This window comes from Pogona vitticeps, chromosome 2 (genome assembly GCF_051106095.1).
Source record: "Pogona vitticeps strain Pit_001003342236 chromosome 2, PviZW2.1, whole genome shotgun sequence".
Taxonomy (NCBI): domain Eukaryota; kingdom Metazoa; phylum Chordata; class Lepidosauria; order Squamata; family Agamidae; genus Pogona; species Pogona vitticeps.
This window is the reverse complement of record NC_135784.1, coordinates 289,811,718-289,825,005: the sequence shown is the minus strand read 5'-3', so window position 1 is coordinate 289,825,005 and position 13,288 is coordinate 289,811,718. Positions and strand designations below refer to the sequence as shown.

General features: G+C 39.7%; 1 long non-coding RNA gene across 1 annotated transcript in view; it reads left to right on the top strand.

The window, feature by feature from the left end:
- Positions 1–3,717, top strand: part of LOC140704230 (uncharacterized) — a 54,715-nt gene extending 50,998 nt beyond the window's left edge. The window contains exons 3-4 of the long non-coding RNA XR_012083358.2: positions 1,441–1,488; positions 1,597–3,717. This is a non-coding gene — a long non-coding RNA (uncharacterized LOC140704230). The remainder of the gene's footprint in view (positions 1–1,440; positions 1,489–1,596) is intronic.
- Positions 3,718–13,288: the final 9,571 nt, after the last annotated feature.

Below are 13,288 nucleotides of genomic sequence, written 5' to 3'. Positions count from 1 at the left end.
AGAAGCTCTCTGCTCTCTTTTCACCAGCAGCAAGAATGGTTTTGTTGGGTCACACATTGGGCTGAATTATGGTTGGAAAGGTTTTAACTTGTTGGGTATTGTTATTTCTTTTTATGCATGTGTTTTTGGATTGTTCCCCCCCCCCCCCGTTTTTATTTGAGTTATACTACTAGTTGCCTAGGGTGCCATTTTTGGCACAAAAGGTAGCAAAGAAATAAAACTGAAAAATATAATTACAGATCAACATTTAAATGCAAACACCAGTGTTGGTTATATGAAACATAACCATGTAGAATGTGTTGCACACTCCTTGCATTCTGTTTATTTTTGGCAAACCTACACCCATCTGGAATCGAAAGTTTCCAGACAATGGGTCTTACTAATAGATTTATTCCACTGTTTCCAAGGTGAATTGAACCCCAGGGAATGTGTCAACTTGGACAAACCTCCTGAGGATGGTAGTGCATCAGTTATGTGCTGCTAATATGCCTTTGCTAGGATTCCTGCTTAATATATAATGTTGAGGGTCACCAAGGAGGATTTTTTTTATTTTCTTTGATTTATATACTGCCCACCTGGCAGCCGAGGCCACTCTGGGAGGACTATGATATCCACCATGCTTGTGTGCTCCCTAGAGACATCAGGCTGGCAAGATTGGTCCTAAAATAATGCAGAATGAGATTGCTCCCTTGGGCAACAAACAATAGTCTTGCCAGAATAAACACAATTACTGGACCTAACAATGTCACACACAACATCAAAATACTTTTACCTGTTCCTCTACCAATGCTGTTTATGCCATCTTTTGTCAATAATGCCCATCTGCACTCTACATAGGAGAAATGGGACAATCACTAAGGAAACAAATTAATGGACACAAATTGGAGATCAGAGGTGGCAACACAGAGAAATCTACCTCATTTAAATTTATGAGGACATTCTACACAAGATCTGAAAGTGGCCATTCCGGGGGGGGTGGGGTAGGAAGAGACTACAAGACAAGAATCCAGAGAGAGACAGCTGAGATTATATATATATACGGTAATCACCCATTGCAAAGGATTCATTATAAGCCAACACTTTATAGGGTACTACTGAATATAAACAATACAATAATTGTACTGTACTGCTTCTCCCAGATATAGTTTCCTCCTTAATCTACCTTAAAAATTTCAAAGGTAAACCAGAGAGTCTTAAGTGATTGCCTTGTTGTTCTTCCAGTCATCTATTGCCTGGGATAATTCACACACCATTCTAGCTGTTTACAAATCCTCCTACAAAGGAAAGATCATTAACGACTGTAAAAAGACAGTCTCCTTAGTATAAGTAACATTTATGTTATTCTATTATTGTTATCCTATGCCAGAAGTTATTTTATCCTTGCACCTCTGTATTTTGATGCCCTGTATAAATATTTGCCATGTTATATTTCTCTCTTAGGTCTGAGGAAGTGAACATGTACATGAAAATTCATATTAAAACCTAATGGTTAGTCTTTAAGGTGCCATCACACTCTTGTATTTTTGTTCTTTTATTTGCCTTTGTATTTTGTTTTTACTTATAATCTTTGATTCTGTGATTCTATGCTGTCTGCAGGGATTCTGGAGGTTGCAGTCTAGAAAAGTAATTTCCCCAAACTCTGGTTATGGTTGGAGACAGAGGATTAACTTGGACCTACTCCTGATCTGATTCAGAACAGAAAGATATTTTACAGCAAGTCAGAATCAACATAGGAACAAGATGGAGGAAATTATGTGATGTATCAATTCAAAATAAAAAGAAAAGGGTCATATATACATGTGTTATTCATAAAGTATCTAACTCACAGATAGGCATTCCCTGGCCCATGGAGGCCTTCAGTGTGAGATGCTGTGAGTGCTGCACATTTCCTATTCACATATTTGGTTGGTGGGAGAGAGGAAATGTGATGGAGATGAAGGGCAAAGAAATGGTCATTCCCACCTAAATTTTACTCACCTTATGAAAGAATGAAAAAATCCTAGGAAGGCCCGTGGAAGAGGAGAAATATCTCCTCCACCTTCAGTAATTCTAGTATTGTAAGAAGGGAAAGCCTGTGATGAAGTATGAATGTATGCCTAATCCAGTGAAAAGTTCCAGAGTAGACTAATTCATGTATAAGTGTTGACTCACCCTTCAGCTGTTGATTCAGTGGGTCTCTTCTAGTTGGACTTAGGCTGATCCTTATGCAGTTCTGGTAGAGAAAAGGGCAACCCTAATGATCAGGGGCTGAAGAAGTATTCCCTTGTGGAAGGCAAGGTTATAATATTTCAGGTGGTTTTTTTTAATTTATGGGGAAAAGTGAAGAAGGAAGGATGTTACTGGCATATAAAGTTTTGGAGAAAATAGATAGAGTGAAGCTTTTCTCTGTCTTTTATGACACTAGAACTTGAATCACCCACCAGAGCTGAATGGTGGGAAGTTTAGAACAGATGAAGGGAAGCACCTGTTGACATAAAGCATAGTTAAACTGTGGAATCTGCTGTTAGAAGATGTAGCAATGACTGTTAACATTGGCTACTAACTTAGTAGGATTAGACAAGTTAATGCACAGTAATTCTACCAATTGATTGATTGATTGATTGATTGATTGATTGATTGATTGATTGATTGATTGATTGATTGATTGATTGATTGATTGATTGATTGATTGATTGATTGATTGAATATGCTGCATTTCTCCAATGGGGGGACCTAAGGTGGCTCACAAATAATTTAAGCAACATAGTAAGACACAATTAAAATCACAGTGGGATGTAACATTAAAAGTCAATTAAATAGATAATGATATTAAAAACAGTCATTTAAAACTCTTAGAAAAATGCTCACATAAGATGTTCTAGTCATGTTGGCTCCAATATCAGAGGGTGATGCTAGAGTACATGAACCAGAGGAGGGGTGCTACTGTTCTGATGTCCCATTTATGGGATCACCATAGGCTTCATCATCAGGTACACTATATTCCAGTATAGTTGGTCCCCTATGGCTGAGCCAAAGAGGCTCGTGGATAAACCATCAGGTCTCTTGCTTACTTTCTTATTAGTTCTTCTCAGGTTAACACACAGAGTTGAGACTGAAGTCTGCTATGAAGAGAGAACATCTGATTAGGAAGTGATATATAATATAATTTATTGTCATTGTAAGTATATACACAGTATACCCATACAACGAAATTCACAGACTGTGATGCTCACAGACTGAAAGAAGCCACAAGTGGCAAACAGTGCTTCACACCAGCGTCTTCTTAGAGAGTTGGGGAAGTAAGGACAATTTTTATACCTGGGTTTCAGTTCCATATATCATATCGTTCCACTTTGGCAGAGGAGACTGTGGTGGGAAATTCAGCTGAAAGGGGGTAAAAGTAGAACCTTCTGCAAGAGCAGTGGAGGAAGCTTTGTGAGGGAAGATTTCCTCACTTTTTATCTGATTGGCTCTTGGGGAGCACTGAACAGGGTTTCCTTTATATGTGAAGGTTCAATAGGACACTGTTCAAGGACATATGATATAGAATAAATAAAAATTGAGTGAGCTAAACCATGAAAACTTCAGGTGCTTTGCCAATGTCTCCATCCAAGAATAGCAGAACAAGCCGAAGGCAAGAGACAATGGGTCTTTTGCCATTGTCCTGAAAGGGGACAGAATCAAATTCAATACTAGCAATATCCTGTCTGTGTGAAGTGGAGAAAAAAAATAATAAAATGAAATAAAGCACACAAAATAATGCATAAAGTACTGTCCGGAAGAAGAGTGAATGGACTGAGGAAAAAGGGGGTGAGGAAACACAAAGCAGCCAAGTGATGTAAACCAAAACATACACACAGTTTCCTCTATAATGGCCGTCTACCATGCATCCGTTAACATGATGTAGGACGACAAGCCATCTGTTTCTATTCTGAATGTTTCCTGGGAAGACTCACTCTCTAGGGCTGTATTTTGACACTTGTGCATTCAGCATGTGGTTTTATGGCCACCAGATTAAAGTGACATAAATGTGAACAAAAGATAGTTTGCACTGAATGGCAAAAATGGTTCATAACTGAGGCAGACAGCTGTGTGGAACTTTCTGATTGGACTTGAGATGGAGTCTCCTCATGATTCTCTGTTTGCACACTGGCAAACAAACCATCAGCTTTTAAAAAAGAAAAACCAGCACGCTACATAATGAGAAATGCAATTTAAAAAATTTAAGGAAAAAATAATTTGCTATCAGCAAGCAGACATTCAAATTCCTATGGGTATCTCTTTCCTCCAGTGTTGGTAATCATATCCCTGAATGAGTAAAGTAGCATATTTAAGGGGCAAGGGACAACTTTTGGCCCTTCTGATGTCACTAGACTATAACTAGATTACAAGAATTCCATAGCACATGGGGTTGAATTGCTGTAGTGCAGTCAAGCCTCTGCTCAGAACTTGAATTTGATTCAAATGGGTTCAGGTAGCTGGCTCAAGGTTGACTCAACCTTCCATCCTTCTGAGTTTGACAAAAAGAGTACCCAGCTCAGTAGGGGCTAAAATATTGTTTGCATAATTACATTGTCAACCACCCAGAGAGTGCTTTAGCCCTATGTGGCAGTGTGTAAGATGAAACAACAACTGCCACAATTCACTATTACTGACTAGAGCTAATGAGGTCTGTAATCCTACACAGACCAAAATTTACATGTGCTTAAATTAAAGATTAATATATTTGCATGTACAGGCACTGCAAATGGAAAGAAATCTTCATGAAATGAAGATGGTTGAGAAGACTTCCTACTTGGTCACTTCTTCTCAGTTATATTCTTTTGCTAAGAATACATGAGGAGATCCAATCAAAAATGGTTCAGGCTGTAATAAAATGGAAGGGAAAAATTCTAACTTGTCCACAGCAGTGAAAGGTTATGTGTTTTCAAATTGATTCAAAATGAAAGTACATTGGAGGGAAAGGTCTATATCACAATTCATTAATTAGAATGAACATATGTGAATTGTTAATTGCACAGACTAATTTTTAGTTTCAGGCATATATTTCTGGAAAACTGTACACAAGCAAAATCATAATTCCCAATACAAAGATCATGGTTTATTTTTGAAGACTGCAGGGCATAGCTTCTGACAGGCACAACAGTTAGCTCAGTGGTTTAGGTCTCTGGCTGTCGAGCCAGAGGTTGGGAGTTCGATCCCCACAGTGCCTTCTTGACAGGGGCTGGACTTGATGATCCATAGGGTCCTTTCCAGCTCTGTAGTTCTAAGATTGTCTCCAGCTTGCTGTACATAACGCACAAATCATTGAAATGAATCAAGTTTTATACATGCAGAAGGAGATTTCGTTCCACAAGCTCAGCAGAAGTTTGACCATTCACACAATGGACTATTGCATAAATGGAATGGGCAAAGACAACTCTGACCCATGGATATATCTGGACTGTGAGCGGTCATTTCCAAATCTAGACCTGGAGAATATCCAGTTCAAAATATCTAAGGCCAATGGAGACCAAGTTCAGGGAAATGGGGCCTGAAATGAAACACTCAAGAAGGATTAGTATTCTGTTGACTAAGGAAAATAAGGATATTACACTCCAAACTTTTATATAAGACCTATCCAGAAGCTTCAAAAAAGGGAGCTCAGAAGACTAGAGATGGAGGGTTAACCATGAATTTGTGAGGCAAGAAATAGATTGGATGACATCTCTCTGGGAAATTTCCAGTAGTTCAGGGACTGCTGACTTTGAAAATTTTAACAATACCAGTAACGAAATGACTTCTCCCATGTAAATTAGGTTGTGACAGTGGAGAAAACTGAGTGGGACCAGGAACAGACTTTTGTGTGAAAAGGTCATATGTTCACTTCTAGTGCTGAAAACAAACTTCTTGGCTCACCAAGGTACCCTGTTAATTAATTCTTTGTCCTCTGTGACTCTGGCTTAGAGTTCTTTAGTTGTTACCTTCTCAGCGTAGTGTTCTAGTTCATTGAAAAATCCTGGAAAACTAGGGAACCCAGACATGGAATATTGCCCACTTATCCCGGAATAACCACGCGAGACCAGGTGAATGGGTTAAATACGGTCCATACTTTATTAAAAACCATTCCATTTCATGGACATGCCAGACTTTTGGAAAAGGGGGGTCCTGCTGTAGTGCGGATTCAAATTCCTTGTTGGGTATTAGGTTGGCCCTTGCCCAGATGCGGGGCTGGGCTCAGGCCTCGGTTATTCCCTTAGTTATTACCATGGGATAACCGACGGCCTGCCAATTTCCCCGGACCCCTTCCTTCTCTCTGCGCCTTCTGGGGATTCAGGAGTGTCCCCAGCGCATCTTTACTTCCCAGCACTGTGCTTGCCTGCCTGGGCGTGCTGCCAGTTCAGATGTGGTGGAATTTGGTGCCACTACTCAAGACACCAATATCCAATACCTTTGAATCCGCACGACCCACCACAGCCATGAGAATAGAACAAAGAGCAGTGCAGGATCCTGCTGCTTGGTTTCCAGTTCAAAATAGTCAGCAACAGAGGAAGTGTGAACTGATGCTAGCTGCACAGCTGAATGATGTGACACTCTCAGCACTCCAGGAATCATGGCCGGCAGCTGGGCACACTGCCTGTGTCACATCATTCTAGGGTGGCTGGGTTTTTATGGAAAGCAAACAGCAGAAATGCTCTGAGCAACACTGGTGCCTTGTTTAGAAGGTTTTTTTAAAAGAAGAAAAGAACCTGTTTTTCTGTAATTACCCCTGAATGTAATCTGCTATGGGCAGCAGTCATTTCTGTTATGTTACTCCCAAACTCTCTTCCTATGTGCCATTCATTTTCATCTTTTTGGGACTCCAACTTCCAGAATTCTCCAAGACAAGAAGTTCCACAGACACCTTTGTTTTACTCAGCTGGACAAGCCAAAGGCTTCCTTCATTTCCTGGTGCAATGTTCCCAGGGTGGTGGTGGTCTTGTTGCCCTTTATGGACCATAGGGTCCATAAGAATTAGGGGCTCTTTTGATGCCACTCACCTACTCTCTGAAGGTATGGTGACCTGGAGCCTATAATTTTGATGCTTTGATCGTTCATGTGGAAATTCATATGGGACATACGTGGCTTGAGATGCAACAGAGTGAGTGATTCCCTTTGGTGCCAACTGATGGACCTTGCAGAAAGAAGATGATGACACTTTAAACAGGGAGCAGTGACAATAGAACCAAGCCACTCATCAGGGCTAAGAATCCTCTATCCATTCTTCTAAGGGGATGCCTGTGCACAGCTACTTCAAGTGACTTATGCTTTTAACAGAGTAGAAAGCTTGCCCGATTATTTACAAGCATTTTTCAGGCTGGTGGGGGAGAGGAGTCACTTCAGCTTTATGTTTTATATGTGTTTTTATGGTGTTCTGCATTTTTTTATTGTTATCTGCTCTGGGCCAGATGAGATACGAAAGCAAACTGGTAAATAAAATGGACAGGAAAAGACCCCCACCAGTTAGGCTGAAAAGGGAGTTTTGCATCCAAGTGTTTGCATCCAATGACACTGTTCCGGTATGAATGCCAAAGAGGAGGAAAGAACATGCCTGGAGCTGAGGAATAATGTGCAAATAATATCTTAAGTGTCCTGATAATTCCCTTGTCTCAGTTCATGCTTAAGGCTTCTTACAGCTCCTACTCCTGTCAGATATATATCCTACTTAGTATTTTTTTTTCTGCCTGAAGATATATAAATTAAAAGTGACACTGGATTATGTTAACTAAATACTTGTTGGGTTTATTTTTGTTATGACCTTCGAGGATCAGGATTATGTTTTGTTAGAAGCTCTCGTGCTGGAAAGATATCAATTGTGAGTCTTGGATTGCTGAGGAAATCGCTAGTTCAGCAAGCTGACCTCCCTCCTTTACTTTGGTTGATTAAAAGGCTCCAGGGTACAATTGAAATGGACTGACCTGCTCATTGTAAGGGGAAAAGAATGATGAGGTGAGAGATTTGCCTGTTTCCTAGCCTTGTGCTTGTGAGGTTGGAAACCAGGGATTTTTTAAAATATATATATAATAATAAATAAATGTTAATTTGCAGGATATGTTGGTAAAAGATTTCACAGCAGGACCAGTCCTTCTATGGTGGGGAAGCAACTGGCCCAGACCACAGACATTTCTCTTTGAGCAGATGGGAAAAGTTACCCCTTTTCTTGGGGGGGGGGATATTCTAGGTTCTAGAATATTCCAGGCAGAGATGGGAAACTAAGTGAAAAAGAGTAACACTGGCTGAAAGCCTGTTGTTTACATAGCAAGCCACAAGTAGAGCAGGCCCACAGAATCAGTGGCATTTACAGAGGATTTGACTCATCAAATTCCCACAAATTCAATAGGCCTACTCTAGTTACCGAGTACTACACTAAGCAACAGGATTTCAGATATTAATGTTAATTGTCAATAAACTTTAAAAAATTTAATTATGTCAACACTGAAAGAGAAACATTTCAATGTTTATGTTATTTTAACTGATATTTGTATTCACTGTACATTGCTATTCTAAAAACCTCACCAAAAGGAAGGTGAAAAATCTCAAGATGATTTATTCCCCATTCCCCTAGCTTTTCTCTCTTTGAACTTCAGAGAGAAAGAAACATGTGCATGAGTACTTGCCTGAAGTTTTGAAAACCTATCTTCCTGCCCACCCCCTTGCAAATCCCTTATCATGTTTTCCTTTCTTCCCTCCTTAAAATCTCATCTCCCATTTCTCTCTCTTTTTTAGGTATTCTGACCCCCTCCTCCAAATCCCAGTAAAAGCTAAAAATATATTATTGACTACGTACTATTATTTTATTACTTACATTCACATCTCACGCTTCCTCTGCTATTCTTGAGTAAATCATTTAAGTCCTGTGATCTAAACCTTGTAAATATCTCTCTGGAGAGACTAAGAAAAAAGGAGTCTTCTCAAGGTAGTGGGGCTCATGATTAACAGATTTCATTTCTGAAAAACACTTTTATCTTTTTCTCACTTTTTCTTTCTGCTATCTTTTTTTAACACCTCTTTCTCTCCTGTCTCTGTGTGAAAAACATCTAGTTGAGGAGCAGATAAGAATCTTTCAGCTCAGCTCAGCTCTTTCCTTCTGCTCAGTCAGATGTCCGTACACCCACTTGATCTGGAGCTTCTTGCATTGCTCATTGAGTTGGGTACGTGGCTGTGGAGCCAAAGGGTCAGAAATTTGATCTTCTATTGTGCCTCTAGCAAAAAATAATCAGGTATGAGCAAGATGCATGATTCCAGGATTCCTCCCCAGAAGAGGGGAATGGTAAATGACTTCTGAGTTCTATCTGCCTACAAACCTCTGGAAAGGGATGTGATACGTTGGAATTGGCTTGATGGCACAGAATTATAATTATAATTATTACTTGCTTGGGGAAAGAGACAGCAGGAAGCTGCTTGGAAACATTCCAGCTTCGCTTAGACAGGAGCAGTTGTCTTTTGTCTCTTTTGCTGCATATTAATTCTTGTCTATTAACCTCCCTTTGCCTAACATAGTAAGGAGTATTCACGCAAAAAACCCCAAAAAACCAACATGTGAAGCAGTTTCATTTTTAAAAGTCCTTGGCTGAAATCCTATAATTTCCTCGGCCCCTACAGGCTCCTGACGATGAAAAGAACCCACAGGGGGCTCAGAAAGAAGAGGGGGAAATGTTTTAAAAAAGGTTTTTTTAAAAAGAGCCTTGGCTGATGACATCACCAGCTTTCTGTCACAAAATACACAGGAATGGAAGTTCAGCCATTACATTGCATTGAACACTTAGATCAGCAGGCATCCTATTTAAACAAAAAATACGGCAGATGTTCACTTGTAATGAACTCACTTTGAATCAGAGGAGATAAATGGTGGGAAGGAAGAGAATGTTTTTTTGGTATAGGTAGGTCGCTGGTGATGGGGGTTACTATCCGGGTAAGCGAAGATATCTTGTAAAACTTGAGAGCAGTGTGTTGTAATGCTTTGGGACTTGTGAGATCCAGGTTAAAGTCTCTCATGAGCCATGAAACTCCTGAGTGACCTTGGACATCTCAGCCTGAGTTCTTTTGTGGACAGAGTGGGATGGATAAGAGCTGTGTATAGCCCCTTGCATTTAACTGGAGGTAAAGCAAAACTTGTATATTAAATATTTAATCTCTTGGGTATTGTACAAATCAAAGATCTTGCAATCATACTAGCTACTGCTTAGTACAGTCTAAAAATTTTTTGTGGTTCTTTGCATGCTAGCAAATGGCTGTAGTCTTTTGTGGAAGTAAATTTATATATCATGAATATATATGTGATGTGAATTAATATAAAATGATATACAGTGGTGCCCCGCATAGCGACGATAATCCATGCAGCAAACATCGCTGCAAAGCAATTTCGTTGCTATGCGAAATTAAAAAGCCCATAGGAATGCATTGAAACCCCTTCAATGCGTTCCTATGGGCTTAAAACTTAGCTTTTAAGTGAAAATCCTCCATATGGTGGCCATTTTAGCTGCCTGGTAAGCAAGGAATCCGTCCCTGTTTTACCTGGTGGCCATTTTGGAACCGCCGATCAGCTGGGGAAAAATCATCGCTATGCGAAAATCAGTAAGCGAAACAGCTTACCGATCGTCGCAAAGCGATTTTGCCCCATAGGAAACATTGTTATGTGATCACAAAAGCGATCGCAAAAACATCGTCGCTATGCGGATTAGTCGTTAAATGGGGCGCCCGTTATGCAAGGCACCACTGTATATGGAAATAAATATTTTTGCCTTAAGAAATAAACAACCAGGCAGGTCAAGAAAATCAGTCTGAAACTAAGTTGATTGCATTTTTTTTCTAAAAGGATTTTCCATCCACATAAACCTAAATAATCCAGCAGAATTTGTCAGCTGGTTTCCTGGATCATGACAGTAAGCACTCAACAACTTTCAGAGGAGCATCTTATTCACCACAATGGAAGAAATGATGCTGTTTTGCCATTTCTTCAACTGCAAATTATGTTTTCTATGTCAGTTCACAAATACATGACAAACCTCTTATGGCTTGTACAGATAAACTTTCTGGAGCCTGCTTAGCATTGTAGTTGTGCTAGGTTAAAACTCCCCTGACACACATATGACAAATAGGAGATGTATACTCCAGCATTGCAGAGTGCAGCATAACCTGGCAAGGGGCGGGGAGAATGAGTAAGAAATTGTTGTAGAAGTAGGGATGCACTGATGTCAAGCAGAAGGTAGTCTTCGGGTTCCATTCCTGTGTTCATTTTATTTTGATTATTGAGCAATCAGAGAGGAATGGAACAGGATAAGGATATTTGCACTGTCTGCTATTAGGGCAGAACTATAATCTCATACAGATGTGCATAATCGAGATACAGTCAATGGCTGAAATCCTGTCACACAATTATGCAAATGACATATGTTTTAGGTGCAAATTGACTGAAGTTAAGAAATCTCCAGAGGTTTTATCTGTTTCATACTGAGCGGTGCAACTTAGCAAGCAACAGACAATGCCTACAGAAAGTTCTTACCATTTGCTGTTAAAAGTTACACCTAACTGGGGAACAGGATTTCAGCCAACATGTGAAGAGGTGTCTGGGGACTCATCCTGAATTTGCATGGATTGACCAGATGTTGTATACTTACTATTTAGCATACCATCTGCTCACACAGGAGCCTTTCTCCATTGATCTCAAGATGGTTTGTATGGTTCTCCTCCTCTCTCTGATTTATTTTCACTACAATCCTGCAGGGTAGGACACATAGCTGGTAGAAAAGAACTCAAAACTATAAGTTTCATGATACAGCTGAGCCTAGAATCTGTGCCTCCGGTGTCACAGTCCATGATTCTAGCAATTTAGATCACACTTGTTTGTAGGTTACCAGTTGATGATGGGAAATGGAGTCTCCTTTTGTGCTTTTAACTGCAACTTGCTTAGCAATCAAATCCAAAGAATTTGGCTTTACATGTGGAGACTATTCATATTTTTTTGACTTTTTTAAAAATTATGTTCCGCCTTTCTCTCAGAACTAGAACCCAAGGTGATCATGTATAATAAATAATAAACATTTTCATCAGCTAGTTATCTTCATGGGGACTTACTTAAGTATTAACAACCCTCATGAAAGGGAAAAAACCCCACCTACCTCCCACAAGAGAGTCAGAAAATAATTGCCTCTCTCCCAAGTGTGGAAGTACCATATGAGGAGAAAAAACGACTGGCTGATACTTCAGCCATTTTCATAGGAAAACCACAGATAAGACTCAGGTCTTTTCTGTGGCATTCCTTAAATATACTGCATTTTTACATATATGTGTGTTTATTTTACAAGTGTAAAACATTGTTGAAAGCTTTTCCAAGTAATGAAAAGAGGGTAGAAAATGCTTTTTTTCACTGTATCTTTACCATTAGGCAAATTGCAAATATATATATAGGGATACTGGTATTATGCAGCTGCCTAAACTTTATCCAGACATCAAAACGCAATTCATCTGTACCTTAGGATGTTGAGTGATTAAATTTGAGTAGACAATGCTCCCTTCTGGTCACGCAGAGGATTTAAAAAAATCCATTCATCATGAACAGTACGATGATGAATCTTCCAGCTTTGGTATGAAGTCAATCTGTAGCACTTAGAATAAAAATAAAACAAAGTACCACAGATATAAACTGAATTATATAACAGAAAGATTTCAGCGGTGCAATTATGATGATGATACTCTTTAAAGAAGAAATATATTTACAATAATGTATGCATTAGCAAAGGCATTCATTCACACTCATTTATTTAAACTGTAACAATTTAATCTGGAGCCCATATTAGTCACATATACCCCAGAGCTTCTGCTGGTGGCACCAGAAATGGTTTCTCTATACTTGTTTTCAAAAGCAGGAGTGATTAGAAGTTCCTTTTACTTTTGTCATTTTAAAGGATGGAATACCCCTGCACTAAAGCTAAGCACCTCACCGTAGTGTTAAATTGCCACTCCTGCACGCATTCCAGGCTTATAAATGAACATATATTTGTTTGGTGGTAGAGGCAGGTTGGTTGGATGAGATTGTTGGACAGTGTCACCGAAGCTACCAACATGAATTTGACCAAACTCCAGGAGGCAATGGAAGACAGGAGGGCCTGGCATGCTCTGGTCCATGGGGTCATGGAGAGTTGGGCATGACTTAACAACTAAACAACAACAACAGAGGCAGGTACCTTGTGGGTTGCATGCAGCTCAGGGTGGCCCACATTTCCACCTTCTCGCTTAAGGAAACTTATACAAGGGTGTAGCAAATAAGCTTTGACAGGCCTTCTTGTAATGC